Here is a 13,015-nt window from a genome sequence, read left to right as displayed (position 1 = left end):
TGTGTGTGTGCTCTGTGTGTATATATGTCTATGTGTGTTCTCTCTATGTGTGTGTGCTCTCTATATATGTATGTGCTCTGCGTGAGTGCTCTCTCTGTACGTGTGTGCTCTGTGTATGTGTGCTGTCTATATATGTGTGTTCTGTGTGTGTGTGTGTGCTCTCTCTATATATGCGTGCGCTCTGTGTGTGTGCTCTCTCTATATATGTGTGCGCTCTGTGTGTGTGCTCTCTCTATATATATGTGCTCTGTGTGTGTGTGTGTGTGCTCTCTCTATATATATGTGCTCTCTGTGTGTGCGCTCTCTCTATATATGTGTGCTCTGTGTGTGTGTACTCTGTATATGTGTACTCTGTGTGTGTGTGCTCTCTCTATATATGCGTGCTGTGTGTGTGTGCTCTATATATGTGTGCTCTGTGTGTGTGTGTATACTCTCTCTATATATGCGTGCTGTGTGTGTGTGTGCTCTATATATGTGTGCTCTGTGTGCGCGCGCGTGCGTGCTCCCTATATGTGTGCGCGTGTGTGTGTGCTCTATATATGTGTGCTCTGTGTGTGTGTGTGCTCTCTCTGTATATGTTTGCTCTGTGTGTGTGTGTGCTCTATATATGTGTGCTCTGTGTGTGCGTGCGTGAGCGTGTGCTCTCTATATATGTGTGCGCGTGAGCGTGTGCTCTCTCTATATGTGTGTGCTCTGTGTGTGTATGTGTGTGTGTGTGTGTGTGCGCTCTAACGTAGATCACAGAGCAGGAATTCGACCGAGGGGATACCTTTCTCACTCTGCCTAGCGATCGCCAAGTTCTGTCACTTTTTTGGGAAAGTTTTATATGTAGGGGGCACACCACGTGGGGAGATCCTCGTATAACAGGCTCTTTAGATTCAGTTGCACAGCTTAATTAACTGTTTTACTGCTGTGTTTGTGTGTGCGCGAGAGAGAGAGAGAGAGAGAGAGAGAGAGAGAGCGCGAGAGAGAGGTGGGGGAACCCATTCACAGTGCAATTAGTCTTTTCTCCCCCCAAATATGTCTAAATTATTCCTCGGGAAAGGGAGAGGTTGATGCTGAAAGGAAAGTGTAAAGGACTGGTATATATATCAAGTGCACAAAGCACAGGACCCACTCAGCTTTACATACAGTACTGTTGTCTTCTTAAGTACAGTCCTGAATGAAAAACGCACATTTAAATCTCTCTACACATTGCTGTAAATTGCTGTGATTCTCAGTAATACAGCACAAATAATAATAATAATAATAATAATAATCCTTGAATTTGATATAGCCCCTTATCACGTCTTTGAGACTTCTCAAAGCGCCTTCGCAGGATATACTGTAACGTGAATGTTTTGTGGGAGAAACAGCCACAAACAGCCGTGGGATTCAGTGACCCAATTATTATCATTGGTTTTTTTTGAAGGGATTATTATCCCCGGCCGGAGCGATCCGCCAATCGACTAACAAGCGGGTTCCTACTTACTGTTAGGTAAACAGAGACGTGCCCAACGTTTCGCCCCGCCCCGCCCCGCCCCGCCCAGGAATCAAACCCAGGTCTCTCTCGCTTGCCAGGCGAGCGCCCGAACAAATATGCTGCAAGACTCCACATTCTTAGGAACTACCTATCGCAGGAAAACTCTCTTTACTGTCGATGATACGCAGCACAATTCAAGTGCAATAGGCTTTACTCCTACACCCCCCCCCACCCACCCCACACACACTCACACAGAAATAATATATACGTCCCTTTTCTATTTTAAATTTACAGCTTTTCTTTTGCGGGATCTCCGCTTCGTTTTTTTTTTAACCCGGAGCAAGAATAAAGAAGGGCTGCTTTTTGGTTTTTTTTGCTTCGCTTTCAGACCCCAACTTGCACTTGCGTTATGGGAATGGGGGCGAATAAAACGCTGGTGGGTTTATGTCGGATTTACCGATTGATCCAAGCCACGGTCTGGCTAAACCGCTGGTGGTCTGGTCATGGGTGAGGGTCAGGTCGGGTCAGGTCAAGTGCGGTTATCAGGCAAACAAGCTTCTCTTTAACCTTCTAACCCTGATCCCTTGGTTGAACCTCTTCTCCAGCAGAGAGAGCGAGAGAGAGAGAGAGAGAGAGGTGTCCAACTCAGGTGGTTGTCTCAATCGAGTTCCTGCCCTAAAGGAGAGGGTTAGCGTTGTAACAGATACCTTGGGACATTGGGATTATTATAATTGGGTGTGTTTGCAACTCTTTCCCCGTTCAGGTCAAGGCTGAGGGCATTTGAGTGGGCGATTCTGACTCTAAATCCTCCAACTGACACCCAACCATTCCTTGTGTCCCGGCTAATGTGATCTGACAAGGCGAACGGGGACAGAGTTTCGCCCGGAGTTTAGCCAACAAAGGGTAGATGATCACCCATATTGATTCAAAACGTGCACTCGAGTAATGCATTTGTTTTTCAAAAGTTTCATTACGTCTCCCTCTCTCCGTTCCCTGTGGAGTCCCGTAGTGTAGTGGTTAGAGCACTCGCCTCGCAAGTGAGAGGACCTGGGTTCGATTCTTAGTTGGGACAAAACCTTAGGCAAGTTTCCTTACTCCACACACATACACACACACACACACACGCCTCTGTTTACCTAGTAATTCGTTGGAACCCGGTTGTTGGGCGATTGGCGGATCGCTTTCAGGGGGTAATAATCCCTCCAATCCACGGCTGTTTGTGAGGACGCTGCTGTGCGCAATCGGCTGCCGCGTTTCGCCCGCAAACTACACGGTCAGTTCACTTTACAATATATGCTGAGAAGCGCTTTGGGACGTCTCGATGACGTGAAAAGCGCTATATCAAATGCAAGGATTATCCTATTATTATTTATTGTAACTCGTCACTCCAAGAAAAAAGGCCTCAGCGACAAGTTATCAGGAATGGCAAGTTAAGCATTCGTATAAATAATAATAATAATCCTTGCATTTGATATAACGCCTTACCACGTCTTCGAGGCGTCTCAAAACGCTTGACTCCTGTGTACTTACTGTATGTTTTGTGGGCGAAACACGGAAGCCAATTGCGCACGGCAGTCGTGACCAATTATTGAGCGACCAATAACGTTAATAATTGCAGGCGGGACGTTGACAGAGCGGTGACTTAAGTGGTAGTAACACGTGAAGACGGGGTCGAGGTACCAGGAGTTTTACTATATTAGAATTTTCCGAAAAAAAAAGCTTATCGTGGACAGATCTTTTTGTTTCATGAACTTTTTCCTGCAGAGTTTACGAGTCATTTGGGTCATGTCAAACAAGTACGCGCTAAGCAGTTCCAATTCAACGCATTTTGTACTGATTTCACAAGGGGGGCGGGGGGTGTTTAGGTCTAAATTCTTACTAGTCAGTGTGGGGGGGGTGGAGAATAGCGATAACATCAAGTAAATAGACCGCCACTTACTTCTGGAAGCGTGCGAACAGCAGACATTGACGCGAACGATTACTTTTTCTGGTCAGCCGGGTGTCTGACACATACAGAAACCCATGACCAGGGATTGCGTGTACGCAAACCAGACTGAGAATTCCACTTACTCATGGAGATTTCCCTGTGTCTGGACTCTCCCCCCCCGCCCCGGACGGGGCGCTCTGCTTACTCACAGGAGAGCATGAGACAGAGCCAAGGCTCGTTGGGGAAATCTCAGAGTGTGCGCTGTTGGTTGTGCTGCTGGACCTTAACAAAAGCAACACCAAATTACATTTACACGGCGCTGTTCACGGCGGGAGGACGTCCCAAGGCGCTGGACGGTCAGGGATTTGGACCTGAGCTGGGGGTTGGGATCGGGAGGGGCGGAGGGCAGGGAGGGCAGGGGGTGGAAGGGTGACCAAAGGCCCGGCAGAAGAGGAGGATCTTGACATGGGCCTTGAAGGAGGAAAGTACCATTGCGCCATTGAGAGCACTGTCTGGCAAGGTTCCTGCAGCTTGTCCAGCTTGGACCATCCTCATGTTTAGGAGCTTCGGCTTGCAGGGTTGGCAGAAGCTGAGCGGGAGGAATCCTTAACCCACCCCACCAGATTTTACCTCGTTTCTTGAAAGCAGTAGGTTCTTTTTTTGAACCTCAATAAACTTGGAACATTAGCCAGTCAGGAAAATATTTGTTCAACAAGACGAAGTTGTAGAGGTGGCGGAGACGGCAACTCCGGGAAGAAGCTTGGGAACAAGCGGTTGAGTTTTGTTTTTCTCGGGCAGGAACATAGGTGCAAAATCTCCTTAAGCATTTATCAGAAAGCCGCACTACACAAGAGAGCTTCTGCGCGGATGAAGAGTCGGTCGTTTGCCCTATTTCTTCTGGGATCTCGTCAGCAGAACTGGATGTTACACCCAGAATAACGCGAAATGCCAGTGATATTTGGTGCAGCACCGATAGCATTTCAAAGCGCACAATGTTTCGGTAAAGTGCGGGCAAATTGATAGTAACTGTGCGCCAGCTGGCACAGCGGTTGCACTCTCGCATTCGAATCACGAGGTTGTGGGTTCAAACCCCGCATCGGGATTTGGAATCGCATGGTCCAACATGGCACTCCAATGCAGTTCTGGGGGTGCGTTGCATTGTCGGAGGCCATAACCCCCAAATAAAATTGATTGCTCGCTCCATGGCTGTTTGTGTGCATTAATTCAATCCGACAGTAGTGCTAACAAATCTTAACTGGGGTGGAAAATGATAACGGGACCGGAGAGAGAAAGAGCAGAAGAATGGCATTGAATAATAATAATAATTCTGGCATTTGATATAGCCCCTACATCAAGACGTCCCAAAGAGCATCACCAGACACACCGCAAAGTGGAGCGAGTGTGTATTTTGTGGGCGAAACGCTGCAGCCATTTGCGCACAGCAACATAATAATAATAACGATAATCGTTGCATTGGGTATAGCCCCTTATCACGTCTTCGCGACGTCTCAAAGCGCTTCGCAGAACGTACTGTGAGGTTGTTAGCAAACGGTCGTGGATTGAGTGACCAATTTTATTGGGGGATTGTCGGTCAAGACCATCGTGACAGAGAGAAATTCCCTTCTCTTTCCAAGTAGTGCCACGGAATCTTTAATGTCCACCTGAACAGGCTATGGAAATGCAAGTTGGCGTTGTTGTTTCTACCCGCGGATTGTAATCCATTATTAAGTCGTGCGGTGCAAATCGTGGGACTTGCAGAAGGAAAGCCTATCGGAAATAGGCAACTCAATGCAGCCACCTCAGTCCTTTTCTCTCCCCAGGTGGAACGAACCCTCTTCTGTTTGGGCGCTATGTAAAATCTATTCTGTTGTCTTTCTTTGCTGTGAATTTTGATGTCACGTAAAACACATCGGCCAAAGAAAAAAAAATCTGTTCACTCCGACCAAACAAACTGAGACATTGTCTTTACCTTATCTCATCGCAGAGAGAGAGAGAGAGAGAGAGCTCACAAATCAATGTCACGCAAATGGACAGAGCTCTGCACAGTCATTAGTAACCCAACACTTTATCTACCGTGACTGCTGGATATCTTATAACCAGCAGTGCCTTTGGATAACTTTGTTTGACAAGTGAAATCTTTTCGCGGTATCTTGATCCCGCTCTGTGATGCCTGTTATTAGGATTCTGTCCTCGAGAAACGTTGCGAAATACTGGGAAAGGAAAACCCTGCAGTTCGTCGCCAGATGAAGTCTTGTAGCGTAAGGGGTTAGAGCACTCGCCTCGCAAGCGAGAGGACCCGGGTTTGATTCACACCCGGGGTGAAACCACAGACGCGTCTGTTCACCTAGAAGTAAGTAGGACCGTGGTTGTGACCCGATGAGCGGATCGCTTTCCGGGGGTAATAATCCCTCAAAAAAAAAATGGTCACTCAATCCACGACTGTTTGTGGGACGCTGCCACGTTTCTCCAACAAAATATACAGTCAATTCCCTTTACAGTATATTCTGGGAAGTGCTTTGCGGCGTCTCAACGATGTGATAAAGGGCTATATCAAATGCAAGGATTATTATTATTATAATTATTATTATCATTATCATTATCATGAACAGCTGCACAGATATTCACTAAAGCCGTGCAAACCATATCACTTCTGATAGGGGTGTGAAGGACAATTTCAGGACAGAGACGACCGGGAAGTATTTCTTTAGGTGACGGGTTATGAATGGGTTGCCAGGAAGGACGGTTGAGGTCGGTACGCCCGGGGTCAGCTACAGTAGGAAGGTAGCGGGGTGGGTGTTCTTAAAGAATAAAATCAAATGGGCCAACCCTCTCTTACGAAGCACAGTTCTATCGGCACGGATGGGACGGATCCTTACACTTGACACGGCGCCTTTCTCTTCGGGAGGACGTTTCGAAGCATTTCACAGACTGCGCTGCAAAGTGTAGTGACTGGGTATTTCGTAGGCAACCCCGGCTGACACACTTAGCAGGTATCTGGTAAGTAGGGTTTTGTTGTTTGATGCTGCGCTCGACTCTTTCAGACTCTTAAAGAACACTTTGACTCCATCAAGGTTACACAAGTTTCACAGAGCACCATTGACTGGAAGTGTAATATAACTCAGGTTAAAGCAACCAATTGTCAAGTTGATTTATCAGGACCGGGTGTGAGATTGCCTGAAGGTGAAATCTTCATCGCTTCCACCTAAAAGCCAACTGCACTATCGATGCCATCAGTGCAGAAGGAACATTTTGGTCTTTAAAACATCAGAAATTTCAAGCACTCGACCTCCTTCGCATTTTTTAGTGCCGGCAAAAGAGCAAAACAGGAAGGTCAACTTATTACCAACTTTGAAACTCTCTTCAAAGTGACTCACTGGATTTTTTTTTACTTTAAACGGAGCATTTTAAGGAATGTCTATGGTTTTCCCCTGTGCCACAGACATTCTGACCGCACTGTTTCATTGATTCTGTTTCAAATATAATATATAATAGTATTGGTGCTAATCCTCGCATTTGGTACAGCGCCTGATCACGTCGTTGAGACGTCTCAAAGCGCTTCACAGGATACACTGTAAAGTGAATCGATTGTATATTTTACGACCGAAACACGGCAGCCAATTGCGCACAGCAGCGTCCCCACCAACAATCGTAGATCGAGTGACCAAACTATTATTATTTATTTATTTTTATGAAGAGATTATTACCCCTGGAAAGCGATCCGCCAGTCGACTAACAACTGGGTGCCTACTTACCGCCAGGTTAGCGGAGGAACGTGCGTGGAGTAAGGAAACTTGCCTAAGGTTTCGCCCTGACCCGGGAATCGAACAAGGGGCATCTCACTTGCGAGGCGAGAGCTCTAACGCTTATCTAACGTGATAAGTCGCTGTATCAAATGCAAGGATTATTATTATTATTATTTCGATGTGAAAGGCGCCATAACAAGTGGAGTCCTGTAGCTCAGTGGTTAGAGCACTCGCTTTGCAAGTGAGAGACCTGAGTTCAATCCAGGCAGAGGGCGAAACCTTGGGCAAGTTTCCTTACTCCACACAGAGCCTAATAATAATCCCTCCAAAACCAAAAAACAATAATAAATTGGTCATTTTCAATCTACGACTGTTTGTGGGACATTGCTGCGCGCAATTGGCTGCCGCGTTCGCCCACAAATATACAGTCAATTCACTTTACAGTACTGTGTAGCGCTTTGGGACGTCCTCCCGACGTGAAAAGCGCCGTATCAAATGCGAGGATTATTTTTATTATTATTTATTATTAACCGATACGCTACAGGACTCCACTCCGTCTAAGTGCAAGCCGCTGTAGTTTATTATTCCTGCTGTGCTAATTCATTTCAGATCTGCTGAGAAGGTGGCGCACACCTTTCTCTTTTGCAACCTGGCCTCGCTTCCCACTTGTGGGTGGGACAGTGACAGCTGAACCCGGCTCAGTATCATGTCTGTCATTTCACTTAGCCTGGAGACAGGGCGGAGAGGGAAGGGACGCGGAGATTGATTGATCCCCTTCAAATAAATCCTGAAATAAAATTTTTGTCTTCTTGCTTTCAAAATAAAAAGGATTCTCCGGAGGGATAGGATTTTATTTTGGAAATTAAAAAATATTCAACGTGTTTCAAAGGAGAGCTTCCAGGTTTCCACCACCACCCCCTACACAGGTCACAGTCACTACACCGCACTTTCCATGGTACATCCTGTGAAGCGCTTTGAGACGTCGCAACGACGTGATAAGTCGCTGTATCAAATGCAAGGATTATTATTATTATTATTATTATTTCGATGTGAAAGGCGCCATAACAAGTTCAAGGGCTATTGTCACGTGTGTTTGTGTACGTGTGGTGGTGTACGTATGTGTGCGCACATCCCCATCTTCAGGTCGCGCTTGAAGACCTTCCTCTTCAACCGTGCCTACCGGTCACCATCCCCTTCCCCCTGGCTCAGCACCCCCCCCCCCTCCATCCCCTCCGGAACTGTTAAGCGATCCGTGACTCCATCCGGAGCGAAGGGCGATAGATATAAATGCAAGTTATTGTTGTTGTTACACGCGCGTGTGGACCGTCCACAGAAATGTCCCGTGTATCGTAGCATGCTACGTAGTTAGCATCGTCGTTAGCTACGATAACACGCACCCTGTATTTTTCCTTGGTGACCATCACATCTCCTGTTCACTGGCCACGGGGCTGGGGCGGCCGATCGTTACATGTTCTTACCAAACCCACGTTCTATTTCAATTGATCGTCTGCGCAGCTCGGCGGGGACTGAGCTTGCGGTAAACCGAAGGAGCGTCGCTGTGTTAAAATCTCAATTCGCGGCAGTTTCAGGCGATGGAGGTACAGTGAAATACAGGAAGAAATATTCCCTTGAAAAAACTTCCAGCTGTCGCGCAGGGCACGGCATTTATAGATTTATAGATCACCTTCTGTACGTGGGGAACCTTTGCTCAGTTAACACAGCTCTGCCTCCCATCTCCTTCGTGCCACAACTAAAGCCCAGTTTAAGACCTACCTCTTCGACCCCAGTCTATGGTCCCCTCTCCCTCCCCCTTCTCCCTTGCGATGGGTCCAACCCCACCACTGCGCAGCGCTCTGATGGCACATGAGGGACACTGTGCAAATACAAGTTATTTCTGTCACTCGATCCACGGCTGTTTGTGGGGACGCTGCCGCGTTTCTACCACAAAATATACAGTCAAACTCACTTTATAGTATCTTCCGTGAAGTAACTAGAAAAGCGCCATATGAATGTAAAATTTGCATTGTGTACGCTGAATAAACCTTTCCATACATTTTGGAGCGTAGAACTATTAGATATATAGTAGAGTAAACCGTACAGGTTCAACTACTTTGCTATTGAAAACCATAGACATTCACATCACAGAGAAAATGCCATTATTCTGCTGTTATCAGATCAATACCTTGTGTTCTATCCTTTATACCAGTGGCAGAGAATCATAAATCACTGAACTTAATTAATATAATGCACCTAATATGGTAACAAGACATACTTAAGACTTGTTAGAAGACTTTTTTTTATTCTGACACCTGTTGTGGATAACTACCTGGTTAGGGATGCAATTTTTCCGAGAGTTCAGGAGGTTGAGGGGAAAACTGATTGAGATCTTGACCGTAATGAAAGGTATTAATCAAGTGAATGGGGAACAAGTCTCCATATAATCTGGGAATCCAGGATAAGAGACCTAAATTAGTGAAAGGAGAAATTAGTGGAGTTTAGAAAATAACGACAACGACTTATATATCTTTTTTTAATAGATTTATATATTGTTTGTATATTATATAGATTCACCCACAAAATACATAGTCAATCAATTTGCCATGTGTTCTGTGAAGCACTTTGAGACTTTTCAATGACGTGGTAAGGCGCTACATCGAATGGAAGGATTATTATTATTATTATTATTATTATTATATATTCTGTCTCCAGGCTTCAAAGCTGCCGCCTCCAACCCAGAGGTAAACGCACGGCCAAACTGAGAGCCGAGCTCCAAACCAGCCGGGTTGCACCCCATCGCAAACAATAAGGTTCTTAGTTTCCTGACCAGTCTTATTTGATTGATCAAGGCAAGGATCCTAAACAATACACGTATAGATAGATAGATATATATATATATATGACACGTTCACACTGAGATGGGAAGATGTATTAAGTAGCCGAGTGAAAAGTTAGTGGGGTCTCAAAGCTGCAGGTATATAAAGGTTTATTCTTGCGTGTGCGAATCCAATTTCATTTCTTTGTGATTGATTGCTGGGCTGATACAATGCGCGTGAAACCGGAATACTGGACTTAAATGTGGAATTACAAACGGAACGGCCTTGGGACAAATGTCACCCGAAACCGACATTATAGGGAGCTGACAAATGCAATTTGTAACAATTTGTTCCCACACGGGTATAATTTATTCAGCGAGCAGGCGTTTTAATTTTCAGTCACTGGGGAGAGGGAGAGAAAGAGGGAGGGAGGGAGGAAGAGATGTGACACTGAGAGAAGGGCAATGTGATACAGCGCCTTCTCGCGTCCGCTAGACGCCTCAGAGCGCTTCACAGGTTACATTGTCAAGTGAATTGACTGCCTGTTTTGTGGGTCAGACGCGGCAGCCAATTGCGCACCGCAGCGTCCCCCGCAAATCAGCCGTGGATGAAGTGGATTCACTTTACAACATATTCTTTGTGAAGCTCTCCGGGACGCCTCCGTGACGCGATAAGGCGCTATCTATCAAATGCAATAATAATAGTGCTGATGATAATCTTTGCATTTGACACAGCGCCTTTATCACGTCTTCGAGACGTCCCAAAGTGCTCCGCAAAATATAAAGTGACCGTAAAATTGACCGTGCGCTTCACGGGCGAAACGCGGCAGCCAATGGCGCGCAGCAAAATCATTTGGGTAGATATTTCTGGCTACTGCGATATTTGGTTTCAGTTCATTGGCAAACAGCCACCAGTCAATGAAAGCAGGTGTCGATGGCGGTGGGAACAGCGTCAGGCTTTGAAGTTATCTTCTTTTTTATAAAACAAATCTCATTCCTTCTCTTGAATGCATGTTGTTTTTTTTACTCCCCTTTGGGATATGTGGAGGAGGTTAAAGAGAGAATTTTTTTTAAAAAAAGAAGGAACGAGTGTCCCGTGTACTCCTGAGAGCTCATGCGTTTTTTTTTCACGGAGAGGGTGGGGGTGCAGAGCGACAAGGCAGCTGTGGGATAGATTCAAAGCAGCCCGATATTATGCATTGCCTCCTATTGGTAGCAAAGTGGCCGATTTAGGTTCGCGCTTCTGAAAGTGTGTAAGGAAAGGTCTTCAAAGGAAAAAAAATTATAATAATAATAATAATAATCCTTGCATTTGATACAGCGCCTTATCACGCCTCGAAGCGCTTCACAGGACGTAACTGTACAGTCGATTGACTGTGTGTTTTGTGGGCAAAAAAAAAAGTTTCGCAGCTTTCGATTAAAAACTGTAAGAATTAGGCAAAAGCCGTTTTTTTTCACGGACATTCTTGTAAGGATGTATAAATTCCTTACACAGTATAACAAAAAACACAATCAAGTGGCGGTGAGCCCTGCCCAATCTGGCCACATCGACCTCAGGCCCAGGGGAGGGAGGAGTGAGAGTGTGATGTGGTAATTCTAATAATAAAAAAAAAATTGGTCACTCAATCCACGACAGTTTGTGGGGACGCCGCTGTACGCATTTGGCTGCCGCGTTTCGCCCATAAAATTCAAGTCAATTCGCTTTACGCTATATCCTGGGAAAGCGCTTTGAGACATCTCAACGACCCGATGAGGAAGCTTTATTAAACGCTAAGATCCTTCTCATGATAATCATTGCCTTTGATCAAATGGCTTTCACCTGAGTAAATTGCACCCTTGGCAGGATTGGACCTGTAAAGTGAAGTGACTGTTTCGTCGGCACACGTATGCAGACAATTTGCACACAGCAACGTCCCACGAAACAGTAGTGGAGTGAAACTTATATTTTTTAATAGACACATATATAGATAAATAATAATGATAGATAGACAGACAGACAGACAGATAGAAAGCCCATGCAGATTTGAGTATACACGGGCACAGTGCGTGTGTGTGTGTGTGTGTGTTTGTGTGTGTGGGTGTAGTGTGTGGGGTGGGTGTGTTTGTGTGTGTGGGTGTAGTGTGTGGGGTGGGTGTGTTTGTGTGGGTGTAGTGTGTGGGGTGGGTGTGTTTGTGTGTGTGGTAGGTGTAGTGTGTGGGGTGGGTGTGTTCGTGTGTGGGTGTACTGTGTGGGGTGGGTGTGTTTATGTGTGTGGGTGTAGTGTGTAGGGTGTGTGTGTTTGTGTGTGTGGGTGTAGTGTGTAGGGTGTGTGTGTTTGTGTGTGTGGGTGTAGTGTGTAGGGTGGGTGTGTTTGTGTGTGTGGGTGTAGTGTGTGGGGTGGGTGTGTTTATGTGTGTGTGGGTGGTGTGTAGTGTGTGGGGTGGGTGTGTTTATGTGTGTGTGGGTGGTGTGTAGTGTGTGGGGTGGGTGTGTTTATGTGTGTGTGGGTGGTGTGTAGTGTGTGGGGTGGGTGTGTTTATGTGTGTGTGGGTGGTGTGTAGTGTGTGGGGTGGGTGTGTTTATGTGTGTAGTGTGTGTGGGTGGTGTGCAGTGTGTGGGTGGGTGGGGGTAGTGTGTGGGATGCGTGTGTTTATGTGTGTGGATGTAGTGTGTGGGGTGGGTGTGTGTATGTGTGTGTGGGTGGTGTGCAGTGTGTGGGGGGGTGGGGGTAGTGTGTATGGGTGGTGTGCAGTGTGTGGGGGGGTGTGCAGTGTGTGGGTGGGTGGGGGTAGTGTGTATGGGTGGTGTGCAGTGTGTGGGGGGGTGTGTAGTGTGTAGTGTGTGTGGGTGGTGTGTGGGGGGGTGTGTAGTGTGTAGTGTGTGTGGGTGGTGTGTGGGGGGGTGTGTAGTGTGTAGTGTGTGGGTGGGTGTGGAGAGCGCGGTGCACGCCGGCCCTTGTAGTCGGAGCGCGTGTTGAGCGAGTGCTGGGGGCGGGGCGGAGGGGGCGGGAGGACTACAACTCCCAGGGTGCACTGCGAAGCTCCTCAGCAGAAAGGGCTGCAACAGTGTCGCGGTGTGTAGCCGCGCGCTG

The sequence above is a fragment of the Callorhinchus milii genome, unplaced genomic scaffold, assembly GCF_018977255.1.
Source record: "Callorhinchus milii isolate IMCB2004 unplaced genomic scaffold, IMCB_Cmil_1.0 Scaffold6, whole genome shotgun sequence".
Taxonomy (NCBI): domain Eukaryota; kingdom Metazoa; phylum Chordata; class Chondrichthyes; order Chimaeriformes; family Callorhinchidae; genus Callorhinchus; species Callorhinchus milii.
The sequence above is the reverse complement of the archived record's forward strand: the minus strand, read 5'-3'. Positions refer to the sequence as shown.